General features: G+C 42.2%; 8 non-coding genes and 10 pseudogenes across 8 annotated transcripts; all 18 read right to left on the bottom strand.

Annotated features, from left to right (window-relative positions):
• Positions 1 to 649: 649 nt before the first annotated feature.
• Positions 650 to 796, bottom strand: LOC120038806 (annotated as a pseudogene).
• Positions 797 to 1,487: 691 nt separating this feature from the next.
• On the bottom strand, positions 1,488 to 1,606 carry LOC120038783. The gene has a single exon (XR_005475186.1). It is a non-coding gene; the product is annotated as a 5S ribosomal RNA (ribosomal RNA).
• A 684-nt stretch (positions 1,607 to 2,290) lies between these two features.
• LOC120038807 lies at positions 2,291 to 2,437 on the bottom strand (annotated as a pseudogene).
• A 691-nt stretch (positions 2,438 to 3,128) lies between these two features.
• LOC120038782 lies at positions 3,129 to 3,247 on the bottom strand. The gene has a single exon (XR_005475185.1). It is a non-coding gene; the product is annotated as a 5S ribosomal RNA (ribosomal RNA).
• Positions 3,248 to 3,932: 685 nt separating this feature from the next.
• On the bottom strand, positions 3,933 to 4,079 carry LOC120038805 (annotated as a pseudogene).
• A 691-nt stretch (positions 4,080 to 4,770) lies between these two features.
• LOC120038811 lies at positions 4,771 to 4,889 on the bottom strand. The gene has a single exon (XR_005475199.1). It is a non-coding gene; the product is annotated as a 5S ribosomal RNA (ribosomal RNA).
• A 684-nt stretch (positions 4,890 to 5,573) lies between these two features.
• LOC120038804 lies at positions 5,574 to 5,720 on the bottom strand (annotated as a pseudogene).
• A 693-nt stretch (positions 5,721 to 6,413) lies between these two features.
• LOC120038810 lies at positions 6,414 to 6,532 on the bottom strand. The gene has a single exon (XR_005475198.1). It is a non-coding gene; the product is annotated as a 5S ribosomal RNA (ribosomal RNA).
• Positions 6,533 to 7,216: 684 nt separating this feature from the next.
• On the bottom strand, positions 7,217 to 7,363 carry LOC120038803 (annotated as a pseudogene).
• Positions 7,364 to 8,056: 693 nt separating this feature from the next.
• LOC120038802 lies at positions 8,057 to 8,175 on the bottom strand. Its single transcript, XR_005475197.1, has one exon. It is a non-coding gene; the product is annotated as a 5S ribosomal RNA (ribosomal RNA).
• Positions 8,176 to 8,861: 686 nt separating this feature from the next.
• Positions 8,862 to 9,008, bottom strand: LOC120038801 (annotated as a pseudogene).
• A 691-nt stretch (positions 9,009 to 9,699) lies between these two features.
• LOC120038792 lies at positions 9,700 to 9,818 on the bottom strand. Its single transcript, XR_005475192.1, has one exon. It is a non-coding gene; the product is annotated as a 5S ribosomal RNA (ribosomal RNA).
• Positions 9,819 to 10,502: 684 nt separating this feature from the next.
• On the bottom strand, positions 10,503 to 10,649 carry LOC120038800 (annotated as a pseudogene).
• Positions 10,650 to 11,340: 691 nt separating this feature from the next.
• Positions 11,341 to 11,459, bottom strand: LOC120038781. The gene has a single exon (XR_005475184.1). It is a non-coding gene; the product is annotated as a 5S ribosomal RNA (ribosomal RNA).
• A 685-nt stretch (positions 11,460 to 12,144) lies between these two features.
• Positions 12,145 to 12,291, bottom strand: LOC120038799 (annotated as a pseudogene).
• Positions 12,292 to 12,982: 691 nt separating this feature from the next.
• Positions 12,983 to 13,102, bottom strand: LOC120038786. Its single transcript, XR_005475189.1, has one exon. It is a non-coding gene; the product is annotated as a 5S ribosomal RNA (ribosomal RNA).
• Positions 13,103 to 13,787: 685 nt separating this feature from the next.
• LOC120038798 lies at positions 13,788 to 13,934 on the bottom strand (annotated as a pseudogene).
• A 691-nt stretch (positions 13,935 to 14,625) lies between these two features.
• LOC120038791 lies at positions 14,626 to 14,714 on the bottom strand (annotated as a pseudogene; the record flags this gene model as incomplete).

Genomic DNA, 14,714 nt, shown 5'->3' with positions numbered 1-14,714 from the left:
GTGAGTCTGATAAACAGACATTGCATTCTCACCAATTAGATAAGCAGCTTGAACTTTGGCTCACTCAAAAAGTGGAAGAAATTACATATACTGTAGCCATCACTTTTTAGCACAGAGAGTTGGATGAAATACAAACAAACCTTGCAAACATTTCTAAGCGAGGGCACATATTTCAGCCTTGTGGGAAAAAACGGACAAATACAATGACTTCTGACAAATACATCATCAGCAACAGTTTCCCATGCAGCTATCCTACTAGCCACAATAAATACACAAAAGCTCTGGATGTTGAAAACCTATTGCATTGTTCTGTGCTAAGGAGGAACGCATGTATGGACAATTTCATATTGGAAGCGCATGGGGCGCGTATGACACATCATGACCGGGGGGGGGGTTAGAGTGGCTTCTCAACTATCTCCTGATTGAAGTACCAGCGTGGCATAAATACAATGCTGCATTTCGCAACATAATGTTTCGACAAAATGCCAACAATATTTTGCTACAAACAAATGTTTCCACCTTTCGATTGGTCCACAAAGTCTCCTTCACAACTGACTTCAAAGATCTCCATAAGCACAGTCAGTTGACTCAAGTCATCCTTAAGCCTGCCGCCAAGCAACAGTTTATCATTAACAAAGACATCAGGGTAAAGCTCAAACGAGCACTACCATAAATTTTGCAATCGGATTCCCACATTTGGAAAATTCGCAAGGGGTCAGCACAGCCAGAGTGCAATGGCTGAGCCCCACACCGGGTGAACCACCTTCTTGATCACGGTATCTCTTCTGCTTAGTGGAGGAAAAGTGTCTCCAGTGCCAACATTTTCCGCTAACGGTAACCACTTTGTGTTCTGATAATATCATATCACATCGACCTGCGTTAAATGCCGTTTAGGAATGCACTTGCACACAGAGTAGTGAAAAAGTAGTTTATTTTGTTTACTAGATTATATCAGTGAACCACTAGATTCCCATCATGCAACACTGTCGAAAAAATCACCAATTACTTTTTAATATCTTAACCCATCTGATATCACAAATGTTTGCGATATGACGAAATACAATCACATTCAGACACACACACACACACAGACAAATGCATGAAACCAATTGATTTATTATCGATAACATCTCAGATTCTCTTGTGCTTTTGATTTACTCCATAAAAGAAGGGTTGTAATTCCAACATGGAAAACACAGGGCCATCAGACACCAGTCCAGTTCCACTCCTCACCAGCATTATTTCCTTTGATCATTTGAACAGGGCGAGGGAGCACAGAGCACACACAAGCTGCATTCAGTAACAATATTCTTATTTGTCTTATGCATAAAAGGCAGTTGCTCCCTGACAACACAAGGAACTTTGATCGTATTAAAAGGGCAGGGGAGACTAGCCCATAGAAGCTGCATTTAGTCAATTCAGCATCAAATGCTTACTACAAGGCAGTGTTGCTGATGAAATAATGCCACACCCCCTAGTGGACAAAAGGCTTACAGCACCTGGTATTCCCAGGCGGTCTCCCATCCAAGTACTAACCAGGCCCGACCCTGCTTAGCTTCCGAGATCAGACGAGATCGGGCATATTCAGGCTGGTATGGCCGTAAGCGAAGGTACATCTCTTGGCACACCATATAAAGTCAAAGTGAGTCTGATAAACAGACATTGCATTCTCACCAATTAGATAAGCAGCTTGAACTTTGGCTCACTCAAAAAGTGGAAGAAATTACATATACTGTAGCCATCACTTTTTAGCACAGAGAGTTGGATGAAATACAAACAAACCTTGCAAACATTTCTAAGCGAGGGCACATATTTCAGCCTTGTGGGAAAAAACGGACAAATACAATGACTTCTGACAAATACATCATCAGCAACAGTTTCCCATGCAGCTATCCTACTAGCCACAATAAATACACAAAAGCTCTGGATGTTGAAAACCTATTGCATTGTTCTGTGCTAAGGAGGAACGCATGTATGGACAATTTCATATTGGAAGCGCATGGGGCGCGTATGACACATCATGACCGGGGGGGGGTTAGAGTGGCTTCTCAACTATCTCCTGATTGAAGTACCAGCGTGGCATAAATACAATGCTGCATTTCGCAACATAATGTTTCGACAAAATGCCAACAATATTTTGCTACAAACAAATGTTTCCACCTTTCGATTGGTCCACAAAGTCTCCTTCACAACTGACTTCAAAGATCTCCATAAGCACAGTCAGTTGACTCAAGTCATCCTTAAGCCTGCCGCCAAGCAACAGTTTATCATTAACAAAGACATCAGGGTAAAGCTCAAACGAGCACTACCATAAATTTTGCAATCGGATTCCCACATTTGGAAAATTCACAAGGGGTCAGCACAGCCAGAGTGCAATGGCTGAGCCCCACACCGGGTGAACCACCTTCTTGATCACGGTATCTCTTCTGCTTAGTGGAGGAAAAGTGTCTCCAGTGCCAACATTTTCCGCTAACGGTAACCACTTTGTGTTCTGATAATATCATATCACATCGACCTGCGTTAAATGCCGTTTAGGAATGCACTTGCACACAGAGTAGTGAAAAAGTAGTTTATTTTGTTTACTAGATTATATCAGTGAACCACTAGATTCCCATCATGCAACACTGTCGAAAAAATCACCAATTACTTTTTAATATCTTAACCCATCTGATATCACAAATGTTTGCGATATGACGAAATACAATCACATTCAGACACACACACACACACAGACAAATGCATGAAACCAATTGATTTATTATCGATAACATCTCAGATTCTCTTGTGCTTTTGATTTACTCCATAAAAGAAGGGTTGTAATTCCAACATGGAAAACACAGGGCCATCAGACACCAGTCCAGTTCCACTCCTCACCAGCATTATTTCCTTTGATCATTTGAACAGGGCGAGGGAGCACAGAGCACACACAAGCTGCATTCAGTAACAATATTCTTATTTGTCTTATGCATAAAAGGCAGTTGCTCCCTGACAACACAAGGAACTTTGATCGTATTAAAAGGGCAGGGGAGACTAGCCCATAGAAGCTGCATTTAGTCAATTCAGCATCAAATGCTTACTACAAGGCAGTGTTGCTGATGAAATAATGCCACACCCCCTAGTGGACAAAAGGCTTACAGCACCTGGTATTCCCAGGCGGTCTCCCATCCAAGTACTAACCAGGCCCGACCCTGCTTAGCTTCCGAGATCAGACGAGATCGGGCATATTCAGGCTGGTATGGCCGTAAGCGAAGGTACATCTCTTGGCACACCATATAAAGTCAAAGTGAGTCTGATAAACAGACATTGCATTCTCACCAATTAGATAAGCAGCTTGAACTTTGGCTCACTCAAAAAGTGGAAGAAATTACATATACTGTAGCCATCACTTTTTAGCACAGAGAGTTGGATGAAATACAAACAAACCTTGCAAACATTTCTAAGCGAGGGCACATATTTCAGCCTTGTGGGAAAAAACGGACAAATACAATGACTTCTGACAAATACATCATCAGCAACAGTTTCCCATGCAGCTATCCTACTAGCCACAATAAATACACAAAAGCTCTGGATGTTGAAAACCTATTGCATTGTTCTGTGCTAAGGAGGAACGCATGTATGGACAATTTCATATTGGAAGCGCATGGGGCGCGTATGACACATCATGACCGGGGGGGGGGTTAGAGTGGCTTCTCAACTATCTCCTGATTGAAGTACCAGCGTGGCATAAATACAATGCTGCATTTCGCAACATAATGTTTCGACAAAATGCCAACAATATTTTGCTACAAACAAATGTTTCCACCTTTCGATTGGTCCACAAAGTCTCCTTCACAACTGACTTCAAAGATCTCCATAAGCACAGTCAGTTGACTCAAGTCATCCTTAAGCCTGCCGCCAAGCAACAGTTTATCATTAACAAAGACATCAGGGTAAAGCTCAAACGAGCACTACCATAAATTTTGCAATCGGATTCCCACATTTGGAAAATTCGCAAGGGGTCAGCACAGCCAGAGTGCAATGGCTGAGCCCCACACCGGGTGAACCACCTTCTTGATCACGGTATCTCTTCTGCTTAGTGGAGGAAAAGTGTCTCCAGTGCCAACATTTTCCGCTAACGGTAACCACTTTGTGTTCTGATAATATCATATCACATCGACCTGCGTTAAATGCCGTTTAGGAATGCACTTGCACACAGAGTAGTGAAAAAGTAGTTTATTTTGTTTACTAGATTATATCAGTGAACCACTAGATTCCCATCATGCAACACTGTCGAAAAAATCACCAATTACTTTTTAATATCTTAACCCATCTGATATCACAAATGTTTGCGATATGACGAAATACAATCACATTCAGACACACACACACACACAGACAAATGCATGAAACCAATTGATTTATTATCGATAACATCTCAGATTCTCTTGTGCTTTTGATTTACTCCATAAAAGAAGGGTTGTAATTCCAACATGGAAAACACAGGGCCATCAGACACCAGTCCAGTTCCACTCCTCACCAGCATTATTTCCTTTGATCATTTGAACAGGGCGAGGGAGCACAGAGCACACACAAGCTGCATTCAGTAACAATATTCTTATTTGTCTTATGCATAAAAGGCAGTTGCTCCCTGACAACACAAGGAACTTTGATCGTATTAAAAGGGCAGGGGAGACTAGCCCATAGAAGCTGCATTTAGTCAATTCAGCATCAAATGCTTACTACAAGGCAGTGTTGCTGATGAAATAATGCCACACCCCCTAGTGGACAAAAGGCTTACAGCACCTGGTATTCCCAGGCGGTCTCCCATCCAAGTACTAACCAGGCCCGACCCTGCTTAGCTTCCGAGATCAGACGAGATCGGGCATATTCAGGCTGGTATGGCCGTAAGCGAAGGTACATCTCTTGGTACACCATATAAAGTCAAAGTGAGTCTGATAAACAGACATTGCATTCTCACCAATTAGATAAGCAGCTTGAACTTTGGCTCACTCAAAAAGTGGAAGAAATTACATATACTGTAGCCATCACTTTTTAGCACAGATAGTTGGATGAAATACAAACAAACCTTGCAAACATTTCTAAGCGAGGGCACATATTTCAGCCTTGTGGGAAAAAACGGACAAATACAATGACTTCTGACAAATACATCATCAGCAACAGTTTCCCATGCAGCTATCCTACTAGCCACAATAAATACACAAAAGCTCTGGATGTTGAAAACCTATTGCATTGTTCTGTGCTAAGGAGGAACGCATGTATGGACAATTTCATATTGGAAGCGCATGGGGCGCGTATGACACATCATGACCGGGGGGGGGTTAGAGTGGCTTCTCAACTATCTCCTGATTGAAGTACCAGCGTGGCATAAATACAATGCTGCATTTCGCAACATAATGTTTCGACAAAATGCCAACAATATTTTGCTACAAACAAATGTTTCCACCTTTCGATTGGTCCACAAAGTCTCCTTCACAACTGACTTCAAAGATCTCCATAAGCACAGTCAGTTGACTCAAGTCATCCTTAAGCCTGCCGCCAAGCAACAGTTTATCATTAACAAAGACATCAGGGTAAAGCTCAAACGAGCACTACCATAAATTTTGCAATCGGATTCCCACATTTGGAAAATTCGCAAGGGGTCAGCACAGCCAGAGTGCAATGGCTGAGCCCCACACCGGGTGAACCACCTTCTTGATCACGGTATCTCTTCTGCTTAGTGGAGGAAAAGTGTCTCCAGTGCCAACATTTTCCGCTAACGGTAACCACTTTGTGTTCTGATAATATCATATCACATCGACCTGCGTTAAATGCCGTTTAGGAATGCACTTGCACACAGAGTAGTGAAAAAGTAGTTTATTTTGTTTACTAGATTATATCAGTGAACCACTAGATTCCCATCATGCAACACTGTCGAAAAAATCACCAATTACTTTTTAATATCTTAACCCATCTGATATCACAAATGTTTGCGATATGACGAAATACAATCACATTCAGACACACACACACACACACAGACAAATGCATGAAACCAATTGATTTATTATCGATAACATCTCAGATTCTCTTGTGCTTTTGATTTACTCCATAAAAGAAGGGTTGTAATTCCAACATGGAAAACACAGGGCCATCAGACACCAGTCCAGTTCCACTCCTCACCAGCATTATTTCCTTTGATCATTTGAACAGGGCGAGGGAGCACAGAGCACACACAAGCTGCATTCAGTAACAATATTCTTATTTGTCTTATGCATAAAAGGCAGTTGCTCCCTGACAACACAAGGAACTTTGATCGTATTAAAAGGGCAGGGGAGACTAGCCCATAGAAGCTGCATTTAGTCAATTCAGCATCAAATGCTTACTACAAGGCAGTGTTGCTGATGAAATAATGCCACACCCCCTAGTGGACAAAAGGCTTACAGCACCTGGTATTCCCAGGCGGTCTCCCATCCAAGTACTAACCAGGCCCGACCCTGCTTAGCTTCCGAGATCAGACGAGATCGGGCATATTCAGGCTGGTATGGCCGTAAGCGAAGGTACATCTCTTGGTACACCATATAAAGTCAAAGTGAGTCTGATAAACAGACATTGCATTCTCACCAATTAGATAAGCAGCTTGAACTTTGGCTCACTCAAAAAGTGGAAGAAATTACATATACTGTAGCCATCACTTTTTAGCACAGATAGTTGGATGAAATACAAACAAACCTTGCAAACATTTCTAAGCGAGGGCACATATTTCAGCCTTGTGGGAAAAAACGGACAAATACAATGACTTCTGACAAATACATCATCAGCAACAGTTTCCCATGCAGCTATCCTACTAGCCACAATAAATACACAAAAGCTCTGGATGTTGAAAACCTATTGCATTGTTCTGTGCTAAGGAGGAACGCATGTATGGACAATTTCATATTGGAAGCGCATGGGGCGCGTATGACACATCATGACCGGGGGGGGGTTAGAGTGGCTTCTCAACTATCTCCTGATTGAAGTACCAGCGTGGCATAAATACAATGCTGCATTTCGCAACATAATGTTTCGACAAAATGCCAACAATATTTTGCTACAAACAAATGTTTCCACCTTTCGATTGGTCCACAAAGTCTCCTTCACAACTGACTTCAAAGATCTCCATAAGCACAGTCAGTTGACTCAAGTCATCCTTAAGCCTGCCGCCAAGCAACAGTTTATCATTAACAAAGACATCAGGGTAAAGCTCAAACGAGCACTACCATAAATTTTGCAATCGGATTCCCACATTTGGAAAATTCGCAAGGGGTCAGCACAGCCAGAGTGCAATGGCTGAGCCCCACACCGGGTGAACCACCTTCTTGATCACGGTATCTCTTCTGCTTAGTGGAGGAAAAGTGTCTCCAGTGCCAACATTTTCCGCTAACGGTAACCACTTTGTGTTCTGATAATATCATATCACATCGACCTGCGTTAAATGCCGTTTAGGAATGCACTTGCACACAGAGTAGTGAAAAAGTAGTTTATTTTGTTTACTAGATTATATCAGTGAACCACTAGATTCCCATCATGCAACACTGTCGAAAAAATCACCAATTACTTTTTAATATCTTAACCCATCTGATATCACAAATGTTTGCGATATGACGAAATACAATCACATTCAGACACACACACACACACACAGACAAATGCATGAAACCAATTGATTTATTATCGATAACATCTCAGATTCTCTTGTGCTTTTGATTTACTCCATAAAAGAAGGGTTGTAATTCCAACATGGAAAACACAGGGCCATCAGACACCAGTCCAGTTCCACTCCTCACCAGCATTATTTCCTTTGATCATTTGAACAGGGCGAGGGAGCACAGAGCACACACAAGCTGCATTCAGTAACAATATTCTTATTTGTCTTATGCATAAAAGGCAGTTGCTCCCTGACAACACAAGGAACTTTGATCGTATTAAAAGGGCAGGGGAGACTAGCCCATAGAAGCTGCATTTAGTCAATTCAGCATCAAATGCTTACTACAAGGCAGTGTTGCTGATGAAATAATGCCACACCCCCTAGTGGACAAAAGGCTTACAGCACCTGGTATTCCCAGGCGGTCTCCCATCCAAGTACTAACCAGGCCCGACCCTGCTTAGCTTCCGAGATCAGACGAGATCGGGCATATTCAGGCTGGTATGGCCGTAAGCGAAGGTACATCTCTTGGCTACACCATATAAAGTCAAAGTGAGTCTGATAAACAGACATTGCATTCTCACCAATTAGATAAGCAGCTTGAACTTTGGCTCACTCAAAAAGTGGAAGAAATTACATATACTGTAGCCATCACTTTTTAGCACAGATAGTTGGATGAAATACAAACAAACCTTGCAAACATTTCTAAGCGAGGGCACATATTTCAGCCTTGTGGGAAAAAACGGACAAATACAATGACTTCTGACAAATACATCATCAGCAACAGTTTCCCATGCAGCTATCCTACTAGCCACAATAAATACACAAAAGCTCTGGATGTTGAAAACCTATTGCATTGTTCTGTGCTAAGGAGGAACGCATGTATGGACAATTTCATATTGGAAGCGCATGGGGCGCGTATGACACATCATGACCGGGGGGGGGGTTAGAGTGGCTTCTCAACTATCTCCTGATTGAAGTACCAGCGTGGCATAAATACAATGCTGCATTTCGCAACATAATGTTTCGACAAAATGCCAACAATATTTTGCTACAAACAAATGTTTCCACCTTTCGATTGGTCCACAAAGTCTCCTTCACAACTGACTTCAAAGATCTCCATAAGCACAGTCAGTTGACTCAAGTCATCCTTAAGCCTGCCGCCAAGCAACAGTTTATCATTAACAAAGACATCAGGGTAAAGCTCAAACGAGCACTACCATAAATTTTGCAATCGGATTCCCACATTTGGAAAATTCGCAAGGGGTCAGCACAGCCAGAGTGCAATGGCTGAGCCCCACACCGGGTGAACCACCTTCTTGATCACGGTATCTCTTCTGCTTAGTGGAGGAAAAGTGTCTCCAGTGCCAACATTTTCCGCTAACGGTAACCACTTTGTGTTCTGATAATATCATATCACATCGACCTGCGTTAAATGCCGTTTAGGAATGCACTTGCACACAGAGTAGTGAAAAAGTAGTTTATTTTGTTTACTAGATTATATCAGTGAACCACTAGATTCCCATCATGCAACACTGTCGAAAAAATCACCAATTACTTTTTAATATCTTAACCCATCTGATATCACAAATGTTTGCGATATGACGAAATACAATCACATTCAGACACACACACACACACAGACAAATGCATGAAACCAATTGATTTATTATCGATAACATCTCAGATTCTCTTGTGCTTTTGATTTACTCCATAAAAGAAGGGTTGTAATTCCAACATGGAAAACACAGGGCCATCAGACACCAGTCCAGTTCCACTCCTCACCAGCATTATTTCCTTTGATCATTTGAACAGGGCGAGGGAGCACAGAGCACACACAAGCTGCATTCAGTAACAATATTCTTATTTGTCTTATGCATAAAAGGCAGTTGCTCCCTGACAACACAAGGAACTTTGATCGTATTAAAAGGGCAGGGGAGACTAGCCCATAGAAGCTGCATTTAGTCAATTCAGCATCAAATGCTTACTACAAGGCAGTGTTGCTGATGAAATAATGCCACACCCCCTAGTGGACAAAAGGCTTACAGCACCTGGTATTCCCAGGCGGTCTCCCATCCAAGTACTAACCAGGCCCGACCCTGCTTAGCTTCCGAGATCAGACGAGATCGGGCATATTCAGGCTGGTATGGCCGTAAGCGAAGGTACATCTCTTGGCACACCATATAAAGTCAAAGTGAGTCTGATAAACAGACATTGCATTCTCACCAATTAGATAAGCAGCTTGAACTTTGGCTCACTCAAAAAGTGGAAGAAATTACATATACTGTAGCCATCACTTTTTAGCACAGATAGTTGGATGAAATACAAACAAACCTTGCAAACATTTCTAAGCGAGGGCACATATTTCAGCCTTGTGGGAAAAAACGGACAAATACAATGACTTCTGACAAATACATCATCAGCAACAGTTTCCCATGCAGCTATCCTACTAGCCACAATAAATACACAAAAGCTCTGGATGTTGAAAACCTATTGCATTGTTCTGTGCTAAGGAGGAACGCATGTATGGACAATTTCATATTGGAAGCGCATGGGGCGCGTATGACACATCATGACCGGGGGGGGGTTAGAGTGGCTTCTCAACTATCTCCTGATTGAAGTACCAGCGTGGCATAAATACAATGCTGCATTTCGCAACATAATGTTTCGACAAAATGCCAACAATATTTTGCTACAAACAAATGTTTCCACCTTTCGATTGGTCCACAAAGTCTCCTTCACAACTGACTTCAAAGATCTCCATAAGCACAGTCAGTTGACTCAAGTCATCCTTAAGCCTGCCGCCAAGCAACAGTTTATCATTAACAAAGACATCAGGGTAAAGCTCAAACGAGCACTACCATAAATTTTGCAATCGGATTCCCACATTTGGAAAATTCGCAAGGGGTCAGCACAGCCAGAGTGCAATGGCTGAGCCCCACACCGGGTGAACCACCTTCTTGATCACGGTATCTCTTCTGCTTAGTGGAGGAAAAGTGTCTCCAGTGCCAACATTTTCCGCTAACGGTAACCACTTTGTGTTCTGATAATATCATATCACATCGACCTGCGTTAAATGCCGTTTAGGAATGCACTTGCACACAGAGTAGTGAAAAAGTAGTTTATTTTGTTTACTAGATTATATCAGTGAACCACTAGATTCCCATCATGCAACACTGTCGAAAAAATCACCAATTACTTTTTAATATCTTAACCCATCTGATATCACAAATGTTTGCGATATGACGAAATACAATCACATTCAGACACACACACACACACAGACAAATGCATGAAACCAATTGATTTATTATCGATAACATCTCAGATTCTCTTGTGCTTTTGATTTACTCCATAAAAGAAGGGTTGTAATTCCAACATGGAAAACACAGGGCCATCAGACACCAGTCCAGTTCCACTCCTCACCAGCATTATTTCCTTTGATCATTTGAACAGGGCGAGGGAGCACAGAGCACACACAAGCTGCATTCAGTAACAATATTCTTATTTGTCTTATGCATAAAAGGCAGTTGCTCCCTGACAACACAAGGAACTTTGATCGTATTAAAAGGGCAGGGGAGACTAGCCCATAGAAGCTGCATTTAGTCAATTCAGCATCAAATGCTTACTACAAGGCAGTGTTGCTGATGAAATAATGCCACACCCCCTAGTGGACAAAAGGCTTACAGCACCTGGTATTCCCAGGCGGTCTCCCATCCAAGTACTAACCAGGCCCGACCCTGCTTAGCTTCCGAGATCAGACGAGATCGGGCATATTCAGGCTGGTATGGCCGTAAGCGAAGGTACATCTCTTGGCACACCATATAAAGTCAAAGTGAGTCTGATAAACAGACATTGCATTCTCACCAATTAGATAAGCAGCTTGAACTTTGGCTCACTCAAAAAGTGGAAGAAATTACATATACTGTAGCCATCACTTTTTAGCACAGATAGTTGGATGAAATACAAACAAACCTTGCAAACATTTCTAAGCGAGGGCACATATTTCAGCCTTGTGGGAAAAAACGGACAAATACAATGACTTCTGACAAATACATCATCAGCAACAGTTTCCCATGCAGCTATCCTACTAGCCACAATAAATACACAAAAGCTCTGGATGTTGAAAACCTATTGCATTGTTCTGTGCTAAGGAGGAACGCATGTATGGACAATTTCATATTGGAAGCGCATGGGGCGCGTATGACACATCATGACCGGGGGGGGGGTTAGAGTGGCTTCTCAACTATCTCCTGATTGAAGTACCAGCGTGGCATAAATACAATGCTGCATTTCGCAACATAATGTTTCGACAAAATGCCAACAATATTTTGCTACAAACAAATGTTTCCACCTTTCGATTGGTCCACAAAGTCTCCTTCACAACTGACTTCAAAGATCTCCATAAGCACAGTCAGTTGACTCAAGTCATCCTTAAGCCTGCCGCCAAGCAACAGTTTATCATTAACAAAGACATCAGGGTAAAGCTCAAACGAGCACTACCATAAATTTTGCAATCGGATTCCCACATTTGGAAAATTCGCAAGGGGTCAGCACAGCCAGAGTGCAATGGCTGAGCCCCACACCGGGTGAACCACCTTCTTGATCACGGTATCTCTTCTGCTTAGTGGAGGAAAAGTGTCTCCAGTGCCAACATTTTCCGCTAACGGTAACCACTTTGTGTTCTGATAATATCATATCACATCGACCTGCGTTAAATGCCGTTTAGGAATGCACTTGCACACAGAGTAGTGAAAAAGTAGTTTATTTTGTTTACTAGATTATATCAGTGAACCACTAGATTCCCATCATGCAACACTGTCGAAAAAATCACCAATTACTTTTTAATATCTTAACCCATCTGATATCACAAATGTTTGCGATATGACGAAATACAATCACATTCAGACACACACACACACACAGACAAATGCATGAAACCAATTGATTTATTATCGATAACATCTCAGATTCTCTTGTGCTTTTGATTTACTCCATAAAAGAAGGGTTGTAATTCCAACATGGAAAACACAGGGCCATCAGACACCAGTCCAGTTCCACTCCTCACCAGCATTATTTCCTTTGATCATTTGAACAGGGCGAGGGAGCACAGAGCACACACAAGCTGCATTCAGTAACAATATTCTTATTTGTCTTATGCATAAAAGGCAGTTGCTCCCTGACAACACAAGGAACTTTGATCGTATTAAAAGGGCAGGGGAGACTAGCCCATAGAAGCTGCATTTAGTCAATTCAGCATCAAATGCTTACTACAAGGCAGTGTTGCTGATGAAATAATGCCACACCCCCTAGTGGACAAAAGGCTTACAGCACCTGGTATTCCCAGGCGGTCTCCCATCCAAGTACTAACCAGGCCCGACCCTGCTTAGCTTCCGAGATCAGACGAGATCGGGCATATTCAGGCTGGTATGGCCAGTAAGCGAAGGTACATCTCTTGGCACACCATATAAAGTCAAAGTGAGTCTGATAAACAGACATTGCATTCTCACCAATTAGATAAGCAGCTTGAACTTTGGCTCACTCAAAAAGTGGAAGAAATTACATATACTGTAGCCATCACTTTTTAGCACAGAGAGTTGGATGAAATACAAACAAACCTTGCAAACATTTCTAAGCGAGGGCACATATTTCAGCCTTGTGGGAAAAAACGGACAAATACAATGACTTCTGACAAATACATCATCAGCAACAGTTTCCCATGCAGCTATCCTACTAGCCACAATAAATACACAAAAGCTCTGGATGTTGAAAACCTATTGCATTGTTCTGTGCTAAGGAGGAACGCATGTATGGACAATTTCATATTGGAAGCGCATGGGGCGCGTATGACACATCATGACCGGGGGGGGGGTTAGAGTGGCTTCTCAACTATCTCCTGATTGAAGTACCAGCGTGGCATAAATACAATGCTGCATTTCGCAACATAATGTTTCGACAAAATGCCAACAATATTTTGCTACAAACAAATGTTTCCACCTTTCGATTGGTCCACAAAGTCTCCTTCACAACTGACTTCAAAGATCTCCATAAGCACAGTCAGTTGACTCAAGTCATCCTTAAGCCTGCCGCCAAGCAACAGTTTATCATTAACAAAGACATCAGGGTAAAGCTCAAACGAGCACTACCATAAATTTTGCAATCGGATTCCCACATTTGGAAAATTCGCAAGGGGTCAGCACAGCCAGAGTGCAATGGCTGAGCCCCACACCGGGTGAACCACCTTCTTGATCACGGTATCTCTTCTGCTTAGTGGAGGAAAAGTGTCTCCAGTGCCAACATTTTCCGCTAACGGTAACCACTTTGTGTTCTGATAATATCATATCACATCGACCTGCGTTAAATGCCGTTTAGGAATGCACTTGCACACAGAGTAGTGAAAAAGTAGTTTATTTTGTTTACTAGATTATATCAGTGAACCACTAGATTCCCATCATGCAACACTGTCGAAAAAATCACCAATTACTTTTTAATATCTTAACCCATCTGATATCACAAATGTTTGCGATATGACGAAATACAATCACATTCAGACACACACACACACACAGACAAATGCATGAAACCAATTGATTTATTATCGATAACATCTCAGATTCTCTTGTGCTTTTGATTTACTCCATAAAAGAAGGGTTGTAATTCCAACATGGAAAACACAGGGCCATCAGACACCAGTCCAGTTCCACTCCTCACCAGCATTATTTCCTTTGATCATTTGAACAGGGCGAGGGAGCACAGAGCACACACAAGCTGCATTCAGTAACAATATTCTTATTTGTCTTATGCATAAAAGGCAGTTGCTCCCTGACAACACAAGGAACTTTGATCGTATTAAAAGGGCAGGGGAGACTAGCCCATAGAAGCTGCATTTAGTCAATTCAGCATCAAATGCTTACTACAAGGCAGTGTTGCTGATGAAATAATGCCACACCCCCTAGTGGACAAAAGGCTTACAGCACCTGGTATTCCCAGGCGGTCTCCCATCCAAGTACTAACCAGGCCCGACCCTGCTTAGCTTCCGAGATCAGACGAGATC

The sequence above is a fragment of the Salvelinus namaycush genome, unplaced genomic scaffold, assembly GCF_016432855.1.
Source record: "Salvelinus namaycush isolate Seneca unplaced genomic scaffold, SaNama_1.0 Scaffold2394, whole genome shotgun sequence".
Lineage (NCBI taxonomy): Eukaryota > Metazoa > Chordata > Actinopteri > Salmoniformes > Salmonidae > Salvelinus > Salvelinus namaycush.
This window is presented reverse-complemented; position numbering and strand designations above follow the sequence as displayed.